Below are 15,212 nucleotides of genomic sequence, written 5' to 3'. Positions count from 1 at the left end.
CCCCGTAGGGGCCGGAATCATACAGAGGAGAAGATAAGCACAGGTCTGACTCACATATAGTCAACTCTGTTAATTCATGATGCCCCCCTGCATGATGGTGTCTAAGTCTCAGCATCAAGGAGAACACCATGACCAGTGTTTATAGAAATCAACACTTCCCTTCTCCACTGAAAAATCTCAAAATCATTCACCTCCCCTAACTCTGAATATGGTGCACACAGAGGCTTAAATCCTTGGTTCTGGGAGTCACCACCTGAATTCAGATACAGATCTTCCTCGACTTAAGAGGGGGGGTGGGTTACATCCTAATAAACCCACTGTAAAGTTGAAAATACCGTACGTTGAAAATGCATTTAATACACCTAACCTACCGAACATCGTAGCTTAGCCTCACCTACCTGAATCGTGCTCAGAACACTTATGTCAGCCAATAGTTGGGCAAAATCATCTAACACAAAGCCTTTGTTATAATGAAGTGTTGAATATCTCATGCAATTTATTGAACACTGTACTGAAAGCGAGAAATGGAGTGTCTGTGTGTGTACAGAATGGTTGTGAGTGTGTCGTTGTTGACCTTCGTGATCCTGTGTCTGACTGAGAGCTCCGCTCACTGCTGCTGCCCAGCATCATGACTGAGTATTGTCCCACATATTGCTAGCCCAGGAAAAGATCAAAATTGGGAGTACGGTTTCTACTGAATGCATATTGCTTTCACACCATCGTAAAGTAAACAAATTCTAAATTGGAACATTCTAAGTCAGGGACCGTCTGTAGTGGCTTTACCACTTAATAGTTCGGTGACCTTGGGCAAGTTACATTACTGCCATCTCTCAGTGGCCTTATTGAAAGAGAACAAGTGATAGTACTCATCTCATAGGGTTGTTATAAGGAGATAACTCATCTAATAACTTTTTACCATGCCTAGCATATAATCAACACTCAAGTCCAAGAGGAGACTCAGATTGTCCATGGGTGGCCTTATTTTCTAGATAAGTCTGTTTCAGAGCTAAATTTCACAGATCCTGAAATAGGGGCCCAAATAAACGAGTCCAATTTAACTCTGGAATCCAGAGTTGCTTAACCAGGGAGCCAGGATGGTTCCCTATTCCTGCTGAAATTCAGTCTCAACATTATTCTCACCACTTGGTACATGAAGACTGAAGCTCAGAGAAATCGTTATCAGGCAGAGGACTTCAGAAGCATTTCAGGGAAGAGGTGGTGTATTTTAGAAAGGGGAAAGGTAGCCTCTGTGTTTGCATTGGATTCATTCAGTAGGGCTCACAGGAATTTGTGGCTCATCAGCCACATCTTCACCAACAGGAAGATCAAAGTGGCCTCTACACACTTGAGTTGGACGTATGGCTTTTGCTTGTCCTTGCATTGTTCCTAGAGGGGTATGTGATCTAAGACATTCTTTGAAAATGAAAACTACTTTGGGGTACAGCTCTTCCATGAGTCCCATGGGCCCTCACCCTTGGGCGGGCTACCAGTGTGGGCTGTTCATGCCTGTGGCTCCTTCACAGTCTTCCAGACTCCATCTTCCCTTACCTCTCCTGCTGTGGATATCTTCCTCTCAACCCCCTTCCTGGGCTAAGGCCTCAAGACGTGAGCATGTTACATGTCCTGGCCTGGTTGCCAGGCCCTTTCTGGGCTCCCTGTCCTGTTTCAGGTCTCTGTCTGTGTCCCGTTGGTTCTTCCTGACCTGATCAGTTCCTTGGTTCTGTTGTCCCTTTGCCTTGTCAGCTCTTTTCTCAGACATCAGCTCAGGTGGTCCCTTATCTCCCCTGACTCCAGGCTAAAGCTCTGATTTGTGTGGTCTGGACAAGTGTTTTCATGCAAGTCTCCCAGCCTGGTGACCCTCAATATTCTCCTCTTCCCACTAACAGGAACATTTGGAGTTGTCACCCTTGGGCAAGAAACCCAGGAAGTCCCCCTTCTACTGAAATGCATGAATAATGGGAAATTTGTTTAATCTCTCATGCCAACATCAGTTTCTTAGTTATGTGGAGTTCTGGAGTCCTGGGCAGTTCTGTCTTTGACTGGCAATGTCTTTCCTGGCCACAGGGTAGGGTGTGGTCACTGTGTGTCACACACTTTATGTCCCATTTGTATATATGCTCTTCCTTTTAGACTTCCGGTCACTTGTCTGGAGCCTGCCATTAGGTACAGAGTAAAAATTTTCTCTTTGCTGATGGGCTGCAGAGATTTGGTACTCTTATAAGAAGATAAGGAACTTCTTGGTACTTCTTCTAAAAAACTGGGATGTTATAGTATACAGACAATGCTTCTACAAGAGAAAGAAATGTTTGTTGAGCATCTATTGTATACCAAGCTCTAAGGTCATTTCAGTACTGTCTGTACAATCTAGAGTCTTTCTTGATTCCTAAATTCTGGATGAGACAAACTTAATCACCTCCTCTATCCATGCCTGGTTGAAGTACAAAGCCTTCCTCAGGATTTTTGAGATTTTCAAGGGATTTTGGTCTCATGACAGAAAAAAATATATATATATTTTTTTAATTAGGAGCAAACATTATAAAATGCAGCTTTTGTTTTAAAAAAGGATTGTAAAGATTTTTTTTTCTCCTATGCAAATGCATTTTTGGTTCTAATTCTCATTAAAAGAAAAAACAACAACAACAACAACCCTGAGGGTAGACATTTTTAATTCCACTTTACAGATGAAAATATTGAGTAACATTTTAGGACTTATAACTATGTTTTCTCCTCTCAAGTGGCAAATAGGTGGCAGATTTGTTATTCAGTCCAGATCTGTATGCCTCCAAACCCATGTTCTTTCCATTAATTTCAAATGGAGCTGGGCTTTCAGATTGAAAGACCAGTTTAATTGTGTAACTGACATACGTTTTATAATGTCATCTTTATATCATGACTATAGATGAAGATGAAGTAAGTTATTTTCTGGGAGGTAGTTTAATTTGTACAAGGCTGCTAGAATTTCCACGCTTTTAGTCAAAATTTTGACCCTGAAAATTTTTTTTTTTTTTTTAAGATTTGATTTATTTGACAGAGAGAGACACAGCGAGAGAGGGAACACAAGCAGGGGGAGTGGGAGAAGGAGAAGCAGGCTTCCCACCGAGCAGGGAGCCTGATGTGGGGCTCGATCCCAGGACCCAGGGATCTTGACCCGAGCCGAAGGCGTCAGACGTTTAACAGCTGAGCCACCCAGGCACCTGACCCTGAAATTTTTACATTGCAGGAGTGATGGGACAAATAACTAAGCAGTATATTAAGGCTTTTTGCAAAACTGGAATGAATCAATGTCAACATAAGGGTCTGCAAGAAGCCTCATCTCCTGGAAATAGATGGTCTGGTATCCTAGTTAAAAATTGCTAGATTCCAGTACTTATTAGGAATCTGCTTGAAATTCTGTACTGTCCCAATTTTATCTTCAGAATTGAATTAATTAGCCAAAAAACATTTGCATGTGTAATTTGTTTTTTCTTCAGATGCTGGGTGATAATAAGCTATTCTTTTACATCATTAAGATGGAAACATTATATTTTCATGCAAAGCAGGATCTGTTATTTTTGAAGTGCCTAATCCCCTTGTCTTTAAAATATTCAAAAAGTAAGTGTGTGTCAGACAGTGGGTGCCCTGGGCCTTTGGAAGTCAAACTTCAGCTCCTGCGGCTGTGGATGGTTTCATCTGTAACACGAGGGAGTTGTTCCAGACAAAAAATATTCACAGGAGTTACAACTGCATTAACATGCTCACAGAAGGCCAGTTCCTAATTTGGAATGGTGTTAGGGCAAAAGAATTGAAGGAAGAAAACCTGAAAATTGTAACTGGCATTGGTCTTTATGGTGCCATTTAAAACCAGAATTTTATAGTTGGTTTCTGTCTTTTGACCTTGGAGGCTTGCAAACTCCTAGCCATTTGTGCAAACATATCCACCTTATTTAATCTCATTGTCTATAAAGTTATAGTCCATGAAACTGCCTCTTCTGACATTTTTTATTAGAGGAGATTATCATGAAAATAACATTTTAAGGATGTTATTGATTTTAAAATGACAAAGGGAAGAAGTTTATCTAATTATGAGATATATATTCCCAACTGTTTGATAAATGTAAGGAAATATGATTTTATTGACTCTTCCTGGGAAACTGGTGAATTTCTTACCTGAATTTACAGAGACGAGTACCACTGATTTTTATTTTAAACATCAGAAGCAACCTAAGAAGTTATTTTATAAGAAGACATTCTTTAGTTTGCCAGTTGTCTTTCTTATATAGCTCTGACTCAATTCTACTTATCACCTACATTTTCTCCTCCATGTCAATATAATGAAAAAAAAAAAAACCAGATAAAAACATGCCCACTCATACTTTTCTACTTTTTAAAGTCCTTAATGAAGTTACCATAATGCTGAGAGAATTCAAAATCCTGGTGTCAGGAGGTGCATGGGATTCAAAGAATGATCTGGTGATGTTATCATGGGGAACTTATGTCTGTGTTCTGAGCCTCTATTTTCTCTCCTATAAAGTAGTCATGAATACCTCTTTGGGATATAACATAATAAAGCTTCTGGTGAGTCATCTATACATGGAAGGCATCTACATCTACATAGAAGGCATCTATACATGGTGATTTTTATGTTTATCTCGGGAAGACAGTCATAAAGGTATCTGCTGTCTCTATACTTTAAGAAATTTTACACAAGACAGTAGTGACGTGTATCCTTATCATCTCCTGGGGGGATAATTGGGATCGATTGGTGTAAGTCACAGGGAAGTCACCTATCTTATTTGAGCTGCCTGGTGCTGTGGGGTTTAGGTTCCCTGCCACTAGGGATGATCAAGTGGGGTCTGGGCATCCCCACTGGTGGGTGTTGTAGAGGGGCATCAGGATGGATGGAAGACCAGACCAGATCACCCATAGCTCTTTTCTTTGCCTGATGTTTTAGAATTCCCTAATTAATCAGACCTTTTAACTATAGAGATCACATCTCACATGAGATCCCCAAGGTCAGATGTGTTGCTTTTTTGATGCCTTGTGGACTTGGCCTCCATGGATGGAGCTCATTTGGTCTCTCTTCGGTCTCTTCTGAGATTTGATTGGTCCCCACAGGTCTCCCAGGCTAGAGAACCTCCACTTAAAATTTTTCCTCTCCATTTCCATTCCCCTCCATTCTTCCCTCCCCAGACCCTCTCTCTCTGCTACACTCCCCTTTTCTCTCATCTTCAGATTTTTTGCTGCCATCAGGGCCAGAAATATCTACCCTTAGTTGGTTTCTGTTTACTCAGTTTACTTCATCTCTAAGAAAGTTAACCCTGAGAAAACATGAACACTACCTTTAGGATTGATTCTGAAAGTTACTTCATCGGCTGGCTTCATTTAAAAAGTGATACAAGGGAAACCGAATGGGCTTTGCATCCAGACCCAAATTCAAATCCTGTCTTGCTAACTATGAGATCCTGGGTGAGTCCCTTCATGTTTTAGGGCTCCTCCTTTCCTCCTTTTCAAGGGTTGCTCAGATTGAAGAACTTCTTGTAAATGTCTTCTCCTAACCCTGTCACCTTTGCTTGCCCATCTTAGCATCACCTTTCTGAATGGTTGGCAGTCTTCAAAATTGTTTTTCACCTCTTCTCATCTCCTTCAGAAGCTTTTTGAGAAACTTACATGACCTGTGACATGAAAAACTTATATCAAATTCTACCTCTTCCAGAAAGTCTTCCCTAATAAACAGTAATGAAGGATATTAGTATTCTAATGACGTGATATTAAACTAATATCTATTCTGGTTTCCTTTGTGCAAGACAGAAAAGGAAACCCACAAAACCCACTGTGGGGTGAAGGGTAAGGAAGAACCTAAATCCTTATTTTTCAAATGCCTTCCAAGCATATACATCCTTACTGCTGCTGTAATTTGAAGACTTTCTGGTTTGTACATAGGTAGGTGGGTGTGTTTTTGGATGAGAATGCTCTGAGGGGCCACCTGAATTGGTCTGTCCTCCATGAGGTGGACACTGTGAACAGGATAGCAGTACTAGGGAAGAAAGACAGAGGGTTTGGAGTCAGACAGAACAGAAGAGGCTGTTTACTAAACATAGTCTCATACTATCTGTGACCAGGGCAGTTGACTACACCAGGGGTTAGCACACTTTTCCTGTTAAGAGCCAGAGAGTAAATATTTTAGGCTTTGTGCAGAATGGTCTTGGTTGCAACCACTTGACTCTGCCATTGTAGCCTGAGGAGCCGTAGACAATACAGAAGTGAATGAGTATGGTTGCGTTCCAAGAAAACTTTATTTACACCAACAGAAGGTGGGCTTGATTCTGGCCACAGGCAGTATTTTGTCAGCTTGTGGTCTAATTCGCTAAGCCTCAAAGTACTCATCATCAATGTTGGGGTAAGAAAGTATCATGAAGATAAAATAGGCTAATCTGAGTGAAGCCTCTGAGCATGCAGCCTGACCTATGAAAGACTCAAAAAAGTTACTTCTTTCTGTCTCTTTTTTTCTCCCAAGTGCTTCTGTACGGTGAGGAGTTAGGGAAAAAAATGCACATAAAGGTCCTTCCCAGCCCTGTGATTTTATGAAATTGCCCGTCAAAAAAAAAAAAGAGCAAGAAAGAGAGCATGCCAGAGAGAGAAATTGTATGCGTGTTCTTTTTCTCTGCAAAGTCTGACCACAAGAAGCATTAAATCAATCAGATGACAAAGCAGAATATGAAAAATTGAGTTGGTTTGGTCCCAAGTATGCAGGAGGCCTGTGCTGTTGGGATCAGAAGCAGAAAAAAAAAAAAAAAAAAGGAAATGTTTTCTTCATGTTGTGTGCATTGGCTATTCTGTGACTCCCACATAATTCATCATAAGAAAACTTTGAGTGCAATAAACATTTCCCCTAGTTTAGTAGCCGCTCTGATCAAGAACAAAGCCATTAACATAAATGCAGATAAATACAAGGCAAATAATGATATTCCCAATTGCTTCTGTGTCAACCAGCTGAGCCCATCAATCTTGCCTGACTAAGAAGGAACCCAGAGAATTTATAACTGTAGAAGATTTCTTTCTAAAGCATTTCCACCTCACAGAGGAGGGGAAGGACAAACTATCCAGAAGATCCCAGGAAACCCAATGAATACTCTCCAAAGCCGTCCATCTTGGGTACGCTCTTGGTCGCTGCTACCCTAATCCCCTGCCGTTCTGGGGCTGGGACTCCTCCAGTGTGGCATTTCTTCCGGTAAAGCTAGTGGCCACTTTTGTAATGTGCAGATCCCTCTCTCTACACCCCTGGAGAAGGGTGTGTCCCCGGGAGCTACTGGTGTGCCCACCCTGCCTGTTATGGGTGAGGGGAGAAGACTTGGCATGGTTCTCTGCCCTTGGTCCTGATGCCAACGCTGAATCACATTTGGTGGACCAGTTCAGTTCCAGAGTTACTCAGCCTCCAGCTCTGCTTTCTTCTCTGTAGTCACGTCATTGACTTTACTTCCATGTTCAAGTTTAAACAGCAATATCCCTGTTCTTCTTCCCTCCATGCCCTCCTCTCACTCGGCTAACTACACGCCCCCCCCCCCCCCCCGCGCCCCGTCATCTCATATACTCTCCTGGCAACAGATATTGCCCCCATTCCAATGACTCCCACATATGGATCTCCTGCCTAGGTTTCCATAAAGTACAGAGTCTTATATGGAGCTCCTAAATGCTATCACCTCCTGACTGCCCATCGGACACACCGAATTGAATAAAGCAGCAGCTCATAATTCTGCCTCCCTCCTACTGAGTCTTTCTAAGTAGCACTGTTCTCTACCCTGTAGCCCAAATTAGAAACTGGACAATACTGGGGCTTCCTTTTTCTCAGCCCTAATGTCTCAACATGACCTACAGATAAGAACTTCCCAAAATTCTCCCCAAAGTATTTCTTCCTGCTCTAGTAGATCACACTCCCAGTGAAAGGGAGCATGCTCATTGTCTCTGACTGGAGGAATACCTTATTTTAGTCTCCCTGCCTCTATTTCCCCCTTTCCTTTGTCCCTCTCTTCCACAGTTAATGATTTGGGGTTTTATCTGTGCTATGATGTAATAACATAAGGAGTATTTCCAATTAATGCAGACGTCCAAGCAGGGATATGTGGTTTGCAGATTGATACAGCAACTCAGGCCTGGGGAAAGAGAGGTCTCAACTAGGGAACAGAAACTTCTATTGTCAGTGTCTATGCATCAGGCTAGATGATGTGAGCCTAGAAATTAACTCTCCTAAAATCACTTTAAGGAAAAGATACAGTCGCCAGTATTACAAGGGAGAAAGTACCCTTGCAACTTGTTGGTTTTAGAGGATCTCTTGGTTAGGATGTGATAATCTGGGACTTGAATTGAAGGCTTCCCATGTATAAAAACCCTACTCTCGATCCCTATCATCCACTTCTCCAAGGTGGGAGGTACAAGGACTATTCTGATAGACCCATGGAAAAGAAACATGGTAAGACTGGATATAGACAGAATATACTTTCCTAGAATACAAGCAAAGGAGACCAGAGATTTTATCATCTGTTTTGATCACTCATCTATCCTAGAACCTGCACAATGGTCTGTCCTAAGGGAGCCACTCAATAGATGTTTATTGACTTAATGAATTAATTCACTAGAATTCTATAAACTTGGTCTTAGAAGTACATTTCCCTAAAGAGAGCATCATCATATGACCTTGTCTTCCCATGTGTCTGTCCTCCTCTTGGATTCTGACAGCTGTGTGGACAGGACTTCCTTCCATGGGCTTTTGTAGCCTGGGATGAGGGCAGCTGATGTAATACTCAGCGATGTTTGTTGAATGACTCCTGGGTCACTGAGTCCTTTATTACCATTTTTGCCTCACTTAGCACAGTATATCAGAGTTTCCCATGCTTCTGTACATAACCTATATTATCTTCCCAGTGACACTTGGGAGTCTGCTCTGGGACCCTGGTTCTGCCAGAAACAATGCTTCCCTCTCAGCCTTCATCTTATCTATCATGGCGTTCGGGGCAGAGTACATATCCAATGCAGAAATGATACTCTTTTCTCTTCTTGCTACTCTTGCCTACCATCTTACTCTCCATTTGCCTCATGAATTATTTCTCCGGTAGTTGCAGAATGGCAATAGCAGTTTGCAGAAAAACATTTTTAAAATTTCTCTACCTCTGCCTCTTTGCCTTGGAAAACATTTTACCTTGCATATCTCTGTGCCTCTCGGTGCCAATGTCAAAAGTGTAGAGTTAGTAAAAAGAACAAGACTGCCATGACTCAGGCAATCCAGATTTGATCCTGGGTCTCTCTCTTATCGCCCATGTGAATTTTTAAAGACCATTTACTTTATCGGAGCCTGAGATTCTTTATCAGTAAAATAGAGCTAATCCCTAAAGTTCTGCTGACTATTCCACAAGCTGGTGTTAAGCCCTTAGTGGAAAGCCTGGCATAAATAGGTGGTCTCTACACCTTGGTTTCCTTTCCTTGGGTTCCCACACCTTTATCACCTCATCTGCACCAACACAGGTATGTCTCCTGGCTAAATGAACTGGCCACTGCTGGTGAATTTCAAACCACTACTCAGGGTGATTGCATTGGTCTAACTGTCACCTCGCCTGTCTGAGTGGCCCCAGATAGCCTGCCAGGTGCTCTGGCCTTTGGCCGGTGACATTTGGACCTGTCTGCCTGAATGTCAGTCTTCTCTTAGGTGCTGGGCTCGCAGATGCCAATCACTGCTTCCTGTGACTGATCGGCATGCTGTAACGTGTGCCTGCAGAGTTTCTCCAGACAGGAGGGGAAGGGTTGAGTTGACCCAACATCATCTGTCTGGCGGGATGCTCATTTTTCTTCTCCTGCCTGTCTTGCTCCTGCTCACTGCTTAAGATGTGTCTCAGGGCGCCTTTGCCCTGATGTGCTCCTTCCACCCACTCTGCCTCCTCAAGGCGACTCTAAATGTCAGCCCTGACCTTAGCTTCTGTCCCAGTGACGCATTCCCTCCATCTCTTCATCCATTCATTCCTCCTTTTCTCTCTTTTCCCCTGTAAACAATTGTCGAGCATTGACCATGTGCCTCGTTCTTGGGGATTTTTAGGTACAATTCTCCAAAATCAGTGGAGAATTTCTACTTTCAGAAAGAGATGCTAACACGATCAGAGTGTTCACAGATTTCAATTGTGATCTTGTGCATTCTGCTCCAGCAGTGGGCATGGCTGAGGGTTTGGAGCCAAGTGGGTCGGGGGTTGGCCATTGCTATGCATTTGTCCAGACCAGGCACCTGATTTTGTTTCCGGGTTTCTAACCACCCCTGCCTCTTTGGCAACTCAGATACATTCTTGCTTCTGTGGTTCTTGCTGCTTCTGCAGCTGGGCATCACCAGGTGCTCTGCCAGCTATTGATCCAGGCTTCTGTTGCTCAGCTTTTCATATCAGAGCTGCATTTGGTTCAACCTGGGAGGGTCCAGCCATTAAAGTACCACCAGGAGGTCTTCCCCCTCTCTCTGAGCTCATAGCCTTCTCCAAGGAGCTCTTGAATATTGGGCTGAGGCAATGGTCTGCCAGGTAGAATTCAACAGCATTATGGTCCAGCTGTGGTCTGCCACGTGTCTTATGCCTTCAGACTCCCTCAGAGGGACTTCCTTCCTTCCTGGCTCTGCTATAAAGAAAGAGTTAACCTTCCTCGCTCTTCTTTGCCTCGTAGTTGTGATGCCTTGTGCAGAACATTCCAGGGGCTTTCTCAGGAGTCTTCCCATGAGACACAACAGACTCCTGCAACCTTCCTTGGATATCCCAGGATTCCAGAGATGCTTACGCAAATGAGACTCCCTCTGTGGCCCGCTTCTCTGTGCTACTGGGGAGCTTTTCTCCAAAGTAATCAACAGCCCATCTTAATTGCTTTTGTTTATGGTTCAATAAGTGCATCGTTTTTTTTGGCAACACCCGCTCACAGCGATATCTTAAATTACCCAAGCCTGCCCGCTTTCATTTATGAACTCTGGCTTGTGTCTGATGAGCACTTAGATTTTTAACCATTTATTTCCTCAGCATGACAGGGAATGAGGAACATAAAGCTGATGGGAACTGTAAAGAAGGGGGAACACCAGAGACGAGGGAACCATAAAAGTAGCGTACAGTGTGCGAGGCTGATATAAAAGCAGTGAGTTTTTAATATACAGCATGTGTAATACATTCATATTCTTAATAAAGTCAATTATTGTTGAATCTGTTATTTCTCAAATTTCCACCTCAGCTCAGACAAAAACAAATCTGGAGCCATTCAGAAGAAAAAAAAATCACAGCACAGTAATTGCAAAGGCAGCAGCTATCAAAAAAATTGTCTAATAAGTGCCTGTTTCGCACATTTACCCTCCCAGGAACTGGGGGTGATGTTGGGAACAGAGCTTGCCACGAACAGAATCTAAGGCAAAACTGAGTCTTTGCCCTTGATTTGAGCAATTATCTTGCTCTTTGCTACCTTCCCCCCGCCTTTTATTCCAGTTGTCATTCTGCAGGCAGCAAGACGGAGTGTGCAGTTGATGGGGACACGTGTGCTTTAGTGACATTTCAGTTTATTAATGCCCTGGGTGAACCTGTCCCTGCCACTCCACCTCTCTGTGCTTTGGTTTCCCTATTTGTTTCATGAGGGAGTTGTTTCCAAACCTGACTGATCATCAGAATAATTTATCTTAATTTTTAATTATAGCAAACCATTGCTAGTTTAAGGAAAAAAACTTCAGAGAATTAGTATTATTACTATTTTTATTTATAGGAGAATATTAGTTATCTATTGATGTGTAACAATATTATCACAAATCTAGTAGCTTTTAACAACATGCCTTTATTACCTTCATTTTATCAGGTTCTGTGGGTCAGGGGTTTATGCACAGTTCGGCTGAGTCCTCGGCTTCAGGGTCTCACAAGGCAATGATGGAGGGGTTCACTGGGGCAGTGGTCTCTGCTGAGACTGGACTGGGGAAGGCTATGGTTCCAAGCTCATGTGGTTGTTGGCAGAATTCAGTTCCTTTCAGCCCATTGGACTGGGGACCTCGGTTTCTTGCTGGTTGTGGGTCAGAGACCACTCTCAGTTCCTAGATAGTTGTTGGCTGGAGATTTGCCTCTGTTCCTTGTTATGTGGGTCTCCCCAACACGACCATCTGCTTCATCAAAGCCAGTAAGGGAGAGAATCTAGAAGATTGACATAACAGTCTTAAATGATACTGTCACGGAGATGACACCCATATTTGGTGTATTCTGCTGGTTAGAAGGAAGGCAGAGGTTCCACTCACACTCAAAAGGAGGGAGTTATACAGTCATGTGAATAACAGGAGGATGGGTTGTAGGGTCCACCTTCGAGTCTGCCTATCACAGAGGGTAGTGCATGATAGTCTTTTAAAAAGCAAAAAGTAAAGAAAGCTGTAGGGTCCAATTCTCCTTTTTCCAATGATTTTAACCATTTCTATTTTAAGGTTTTGGTTAGTTGTATCCGTCTCCAAGGCTGCTGTAACAAATCACCACAAACCAGGTGGCCATGAAACAGAAATGTACTCTTTCACAGTTCAGCGGGCTGTGAGTATGAGATCAAGACCATGTTCCCTGTAAGGCTCTAGGGAAGAATCCTTCCTTGCCTCTGCTTAGCTTCTGGTGGCTCCCGGCAATCTCTGTTCCTTGGTCTGTAGCTATGCTGCTCCAACCTCTGCCCCTGTTGTCACGTGGGCTTCTTCCCTGTTAGGCCCTGTGTTTTCCCCCGTCTCCTTTTTTTTTTTTTTAATCAAATCACCTCACATTCCTTTTAATTTTTATTTATTTATTTCGAAAGATTTTATTTATTTATTTGAGAGAGAGACAGAGAGCATGAGCAGGGGGGAGGGGCAGAAGAAGGGGGACAAGCAGACTCCTGGCTGAGCACAGAGCCCAAAGCTGGGCTCCATCCCAGGACCCTGAGATCATGACCTGAGCCAAAATCAGATGCTTCACCGACTGAGCCACCTAGGCGCCCCTTCTCCTCCCCTTCTTATGAGAACACCAGTCCTTGGATTTAGGACCTATCCATCTCTAGTATGACCTCGTCTTAATTATATCTGCAGAGACTCTACTTCGAAATAAGGTCACTTTCAGAGGTTCTGGAAAGACATGACATTTTCATGGGACACTATTCATGCCACTAGAGTGGTTAATTTTTCCTCTGCCATCCTAACACTAAATCATATCTGTAAACCACTCTCACTACCTTCCCACTGTGGAGGATGAGCTCTCTTCGAGGTGGCAGAAAGCAGAGGCTAAGGGCTGCTCTTCTCTGATTCGGCCGGAAATCCAGGTGAGGTGCCTAGTCTCTCGCTGCCTCAAATGCCTGTGAAATGGTCATCATCATAACAATGGTATTTAACTTGTAGCGTTGTTTATAGGATTAATTGAGATAATATATGTAGAGCAATTATCACAGTCCCTGGCACATGTTAAGCACCCTGCAAAGGTCAACAGTCATTACTTAACCACACACTTCGCCTTCCTTCTCCACCACCTGCTTTTCTGACTTTATAAATATCATGTTTAGTGTTTGCTTTGGTACTTTAAATTACATTTAAATTAATAGATTAATTATTCATTATAATTATAATCAACCATAAGTAGGATATAAATTATATATAAGTATATATAGTATGTAGATAAAATATATAATTATAATAAATGAAAAAATAGTAAATTTAAAAGAATTAAAATTAATTTATTAATTAAATCATTTTAAATTATATATTTATGGTTAAAACTATTGCTTCATCTGTTGGGTTTGTACAGTATCTAGATACTTCCATCTTAGGTAAAGGAATTAGCAACCCCCTTCCTCCTCCTGCAACATCTCTCTCCTGTCTCCCGTTGTGTGAACTGTATCTTTATTTTTCCCTTCTCAATTTTTATATTTATTTTATGATATTTAATTCTGTTTTTGTCTTCTATGTTTTGTTGAATCTAATTTTAATAATAGCCTTTACATCAGAATTCAACTATTCTTTCTATATTTTAATATTGCAACAACAATAATGACAGGTACTATTTGCATGCTTATTAGAAGTGAATTACCATTCTAAATACATTACATAGATTAGCTCATTTTATCTCTGTATCAGTCGCATGAGGTAGGTGACATTTATAGAAGAGAGAACTGAGGCACAGAGAAGTAAAGTAACTTTTCCAAGGTCACAGAGCTAGTAAGTGGCAGAGGCAAGAGTTGGAGCCCAGTCTGTGACCTCAGACCCTTGCTCAGAGCCAGTGTGTTCTGGCCTCTCAGTGCCCCTCCCGGCACTCTCCGTGGTCACGTGGCCCCTCCTGGCACTCACCGTGGTCACGTGGTCTGGCTGGACTCAAGGAAGGAAGTGCAAGGCTGCACCTCAAACTCACACCACTTGAAGGGATGCGGGAAAACATAACAACTTTCTTTCTTTACCTACACCCACTGATTTCCTGCATTTCAGTTTTTCACATCAGTTCGTGCCTTTCATGCAATTGGCCCTTGAACAACATGGGTTTGATCTGCACTGGTCCACTTATATGTGGATTTTTTCTATAAGCATGGAACAGTACTATAAATATATTCTCTCTTCCTTAAGATTTTCTTAATAACATTTTCTTTTCTCTAACTTACTTTATTAAGAGTACAGTACATAATACATATAATGTACAAAATATGTGTAAATCGACTGTTTATATTATTGGTAAGGCTTCTGGTCAACAGTAGGCAATTAGAGGTTAAGCTTTTGGGGAGTCAAAAGTTATACCTGTATTTTCAAATGCATGGGGGGTGTTGGCACCCCTATCCCCATGTTGTTCAAGGGCAAACTGTATGTTTTTGTTTTTCCAGGGGGTTCCTTTAGTTTTTCTTACTGACGGAGAAAATACTGCCTTCATGTTCCTGTTAAGGACTTGCAGCTTCTTTGTTATACCAATGAAAGACAGAGTCTACTTCCCTCTTGGACAGGTTATTTCTGGCACCTGCTGACTTCCTGTTTCCATTTGCGCTGATTGCTTTTTGCTGCACACTTGTCATCCTGAGATTTCATTTTATTCCCCTCTGGGATTAGTTTCTATTTTTCCTTGGATTTCCCGGACTCCTTTCTATTTTTCTTGGATTTCTTTTTCATTTGGCTGAAGTATATTCTCAATTTCATTCTTGTTTTGCAGAAAATATTCTTTGCAGAAATGTTAGTATCTTTATATGTATGCTGTCTGGGTGTATAATTGAAATACCTTTTCCCTCAA

The sequence above is a fragment of the Phoca vitulina genome, unplaced genomic scaffold (assembly GCF_004348235.1).
Source record: "Phoca vitulina isolate PV1807 unplaced genomic scaffold, GSC_HSeal_1.0 scaffold30, whole genome shotgun sequence".
NCBI lineage: Eukaryota > Metazoa > Chordata > Mammalia > Carnivora > Phocidae > Phoca > Phoca vitulina.
Note: the sequence above shows the minus strand (reverse complement) of the source record.